This window comes from Mangifera indica, chromosome 2, assembly GCF_011075055.1.
Source record: "Mangifera indica cultivar Alphonso chromosome 2, CATAS_Mindica_2.1, whole genome shotgun sequence".
Lineage (NCBI taxonomy): Eukaryota > Viridiplantae > Streptophyta > Magnoliopsida > Sapindales > Anacardiaceae > Mangifera > Mangifera indica.
The window spans coordinates 12,494,505-12,500,504 of NC_058138.1; positions in this window are offsets into that span (position 1 = coordinate 12,494,505).

The window sequence follows — 6,000 nt, forward strand, 5'->3', positions numbered from 1 at the left end:
ACAAAGAAAGACTTACAAATCATATGTATAACTCATTAGCTACCTCCGTCGTCACATACCATCATTGGGGTTTTATCAAATAAAATTGGGAAAATCAATAAGGGAATTGAGAAAAAAATATAGGGAGTTCATCATTGCGAAGAAATCAATCTCCAGTTTAGTCAATTAGAAAAAATCAACCTACAAAATAGTTAAATACTTTGAATTATTTTCCATTACTTTATAAAAATAGCTAAAACATTAAATATATATAGACATTTTCTCATATATATATATATATATATATATATATATATATATATATATATATATATATATCCTCGTAAACTTCTCGCTACCATCATCACATACTCAAAATTATTATCATCTACAATCTTAATTGAATGCACTGATACATCACCAAAAATAAATACATGAATATTTAACTAACTTTGATTGATTATGAGATAATAATATATTTTCATTACAAATCCTTCAAAATTAATATTTGTGTCAATATAGATTGGTCTCACATTCCCACTGATATATTTCATTATATTGTCATCATTTATAATTCATTACCCTTCAAAATAAATCTTAAATATGTTTTTTTTTATTTTTTGTATAAAGAAACCTGCAATGTAAAACAAATAAACTCGGATGAAAAATTGCAAATTCACCTAATAGGAAGAAGGGGTAGGCAAGATTGCTTACTATCACCTAATATAGGTGATCTTGCCTATCCCCTTTTCCTATAATTTCCAAATTACAGGTTAATATGTTCTTCAGTCAATACCCAAATCCCAATTGAACTATCAATACTTTAACTATTTTAACTTATAAATAACAATATTAAAGAATATATTAACATAAATTTACCATAAATCATCTACTTTATCTAGTATACAATCTTTGATCTTTAACTATTAAACAGAAAAATACATGAAATAAGAGGCATGGATCACCACTGACTGGATTAAGATGAGTTTTTTGCAAGATCTCTAAAAAAAAATTTTTAGTGTTTAAAAGGTTGGCTCTTTCTTGTGTTTATAAAATTGAAGATAAGAGTAGTTTAAATATTTAGCTAACTTTGTGATATAAATATTTAGTGTATAAAAAGTATTATAGATTTGTATAGACAGATAAAAAATGTGGCAAAATTTTCAATACCACCAAAATATTTTTGATGAATAATTTTTTTTTTTTATAGTCCTTGCTATGAACAACTGAATTCTGTCATTCAATTCATTAAAAATTAACTTACAAAATTTTTCATGCACGAGATTAATATGGTGTAATACAAACAGCCTTTATGGTTTTTATATTTTTTACCCAATCAAAGTAGGCATACAAATATTTCTATGCAACGTTAATTTGATAAATATACAGTAAATAAAAATTATGACATGCTACTTTGTATAAAAATCTTTCAATACAGACATTATATCTATAGTATCACTCAATTTTCAAATAGTTGGATGGGTGATGTGATGAAAAATATCAAACTTAACAAGCAAGTCTTCTTTCGAAAGGACAGTAGGTACAAAATGAAATTAGGTCATTTGTACGCAAAACGTATTAAGAAATAGGATATAAATATATATATATATATATATATATATATATATATATATATATATATATATATATATATATATATATATATATATTCCTTTCTTTTGTTCTACGAATTTCTTCTTTCTTTTTTCCTTTCCATATGATCGTATAGCCTCTTCTATCATTGTCCGTCAAAATGTAAAAATATTTTTGTTAATGTGATCTATGTGTAAATAACATAAAGTATAAATTATGTTTATGTAATAATGAATTATAGGGTAAAGTGTTATTAATCAAACTAAAAAGATTTATGTAATATAATACACTTTGATGGAGATATAATTGATGTTTTTATAATAATTATAGAAGGCTAGTCTTCTCCTTGTCCAATAGCGTATTTTATTTTTATTCACCATCAGATATACACAGAATACACTATAGGAGAAAGAGAGAAAAAACCTAATATGGGTTTTAGAGAAAAAAATTTTAGTTTTTAGGGTTTAGGGGAGAAGAAAAGGGGATTAAATTTTAAAAAGTTAGAATTTTATTAACTTTAACTGTTCATATGTGAGTCTTTGAGATTTTCAAATTTAAAGGATCAAAACTTAATAAAACAATATACTTTGGATTGGAATAAGTCCTTTGGCCTAATTATTTATTAAAGCTTGAGGATGGGGAGTTGAGATTTTATGGCTTCCTATTTTCACGATTATTTTGCTTCTTTATGAATTATTCTTGTTTTTGTGAATTTTAATATCTAGTGTTGTTTTGGTTTGGTTTGACGATCAAGTGTGAATGATAAAAATTTGATTAAAATTTGAAGGTTGATTCTTTTTTATAAGTTTTATTTTATCTCTTGAATGAGTATTGGAAAAAACATGAACACATAGTCCATGGCCATTTAAGTGTTTTACTGACTTGGAGAAAGTTTATCTGAATTAGGTGATATCAATCTCATAATTGAACTTTAAAACTATGTATTAGCAGATATATGTTTTGGTTATTCTTTGGATCTTTGACCCTTTTTAGCCGACATATTTTTTATATTTATCTCTAGTTCATCCTTTTGAGCCAAGAAAATAATTTTTTTTTTACATCTCACATCACCATTTCCCGATTAGCCTAAAAGAGCCACTATCACCTTTCAAGAGCATTTGGGATGAAAAATAATAAATAATGTTTACTCGTATGGTTCTCTATGCAAGTTTCATAATTTGAGTGAGTCTTTTTAATACTTAATAGATTGGCAAAAGAAATCAAAATAAGAAGAAAAAGACAATGTTTTAGTTGAACTTATTTATTTAAAAAATTAAAAAAAGAAAAAGGGCTCCAGTATAAAGTTCTCTTGACTTGTTAAATTCTATGCATTCTTTCTTATCCGTTGCCTAGGGCTAACATCATAAGCTTTGATAAAAACATCTTAATCTTTAGTAATTTTATCTTATACTAATCGTTTGTATTAACTATCTTAAGTGACATGCATGATTTTGCAAGGTGTTATAATAGTCATTAATTACAAGAGTAATACTATATATACTTACTTTAAGTATATAAATAGGTACATATTTATATATATCATCAAGTGATTGAGTATTACTTTATACTTAATTTAAAATCACTCAATCATATAATAACATATATTAAATGTGTACTCAAAATGGATATGTATAATTTTATTATAATGAAAAATAAAGAGTAATACTATACGTATTTATTTTAAATACCAAAAAAGATACACGTAATTTGTATTATTTTACTTTTAATTTAAAAAATTTAATTATATAATAATATATATAAATATATACCTACTTAAAAGTTCAGACTGTATACACAGGGTTTGATTGGTATCATAATAATAAGTTTTCCTTGCGGAGCCTACTACTTTCAGGGAACAGAATATAAATGAAAGCAGCCTGACAGTCTCACAGCTAACCAAAGAAGTAATGGTAGGAAATGAAATGTTACTTTCTTATTTGCATTACCAATAGATTTCGGGATATTCCTAATTAATTTTAACCTTTTAGAAACTGGCATTTACACCTAACTATTTCCTTCTCATTTTGTCGTTGGTGAGCCCCGAAAAAACCCAATCCCAAAAGAAATTCCTGAAAATGTTGATCGTGAAGGATGATATGTTTGTTGTTGTCAATTACGAGAATGAGATGTTTGAATGTTAGAAGAAAAGGATTGAAATCTGAAAGAATTTTCATAAATTTAACTTGAAATTCCCTTTTTAGCCTTCTATCATCAGTTTAAATTGCCTCAATTCTTGGGATAGACTCTTGATTTTTATGAGCATGTGTGATGTGTATTTTAAGAAGAAAAAGGAATTATGAGTATGTGTGATGTGTATTTATCTTTTTAAGTTTTAATTTTAATTTACTTTTTTTAATAATAAAATTTGCATAAGACGCAAGGATAATATAGACTTTTACCTGGAAGAACTTCAGCGTCACTGTCAGACGTTGCCGTGTAAGACGTACATGGAGGACAAGTCTACTGCTTTAATGACATTTATTTTAAATAGGCCAAATAACTATTGTCCCCCAACGTTTGATGTAAATTTTGTCTCACCTATTAACTATTAAAAATTTAAATATTCATCTATTTAATAAATTTTATTGTTACTATTAAAAGTAAATTATTATTTTTTAAATATTTAAAAAAACTAAAAATTCATCACATTTTTTCCTTCTAAATTTAAAAATCTAACAAATTTTTTTCGTCTAAAATTTGAAAAATTAATATTTTTCCATAGGATTTTTTCAACCACCACTATTGGTTGTCGAAGACAGTAATGATAGCGTTCTCCCACTCTTTCTGTCTCTATCTCAGTTTAGCTCTATTTTCAGTCATTACTGACCAACAAAATCAGTCGATGAAGATGTGATTCATCTTTATCGATCGATTTCATTGATCAATGATGGGCGAAAAATAGAGCGAGACTGAGAAAAGCTAGTAGGGAGAGAGAACAATGTTTTTGCTGTCTCCAACTACTAACAGTGGTGGCTAAAAGAATCTCAAGGAGAAATATTGATTTTTTAAATTTTGATTGAAGAGAAATTTGTTATATTTTTAAATTTGGGGTAAAAATATGATAAATTTTTATTTTTTAAAAAATAACAATTTCGCCCATGATAATAACAATAGAATTTAATAGATAGATGAATAATTAGAATTTTTATGATTAATGAATAAAAAAAGATTTACATCAAACTTTGGGTGAGAAATAGACATTTGGCCTTTTAAATATTATGATTTTAGCCCTTTGACTTGAGTGAAAGTTAGTTGGTTGTGATTTAGACTCTTGGATTTACACATAAATAAGGAAATTCCTATTTCTTAAAGGGCAATTGGTTTAAGGTAATTTTTTTATTATTGATATTTTAAGAAAAAAATCTTTCCATTTTCAATTAAAATAATAACATAAATAATATTTAAAATATATATATATGTTAACAATAAAATGACAATTTAAAAAATAATTTTATAAATTAATTTCATATATTTTTTAAAATAAATAAAGAAATACTTTAACTCTTCAATAGTTTAACTAAAAACAATACGTAATAATTTTTTAAGATATTTAATTAAAATAATATTTTAATTTTTTTTTATTGTCAACCAAATACAGTAATAAGTTATATTTACTAATTTGACCTGTTACCGTATAATATTCAAGATAATCTTAGAAAAAAAAACCCAAACCAACTTTCAGGCTAGTAAAAATTTCTTGAACCATTAGTATAAGAATACTTATATTAAAAATTTTGTAAAAAAAAATTATGAACTCATAGTAATAAAGAAAAACATAAACTACTTGTCTTGCCATGAACTTCTTTAAATTCTCAATTTTTTGTGGCTCCATCCCTTTAAAACTTGTTTGTTCATATTTTGTTTATATCACAAGAAGATGGGAACTTTACATAGATTAAGAATAAACCAACTCTTAATTCTTGCTCATGGATTTTTTTTTTTAAACTTTTTTCTCTTAGGAATCTATTATTAACAACTGCTTCTCAACTCCTTTTACGTTAAAGATAAAAGGCTATCCAACCCTTTTTCATGTCCATTATTTATATTTACAAATAAATTCAAACAAAGAATAGAGATAAAATTGAAAAGATCAAAAAGAAAAAGAAAACAAAATGTGATAAAGACAATCCCCGATATAATGATATATCAATTTTTTTATGAAACTGATTATTTTCGATATTATTCTTTTTTTTTTTCAGTATTGCTAAGGATTAGTAAAAATGTGCGTTTTGTGAAAAGAGAAAAAAATGAAATGCACCATTTTACTTTAGAAAATATTTTGATTTAAAAAAAAAAAAACAAAAGAGGGATTCACAATAGAGAATAATTTCAAAAGCTCTTCTCTCTCTTTTTGTCTCTTTGACTAGAGGTGATTGGCCCTTTGTGGTAGATCTAACAATGTTGAATGGTAAGTTTGTTATTTATCTG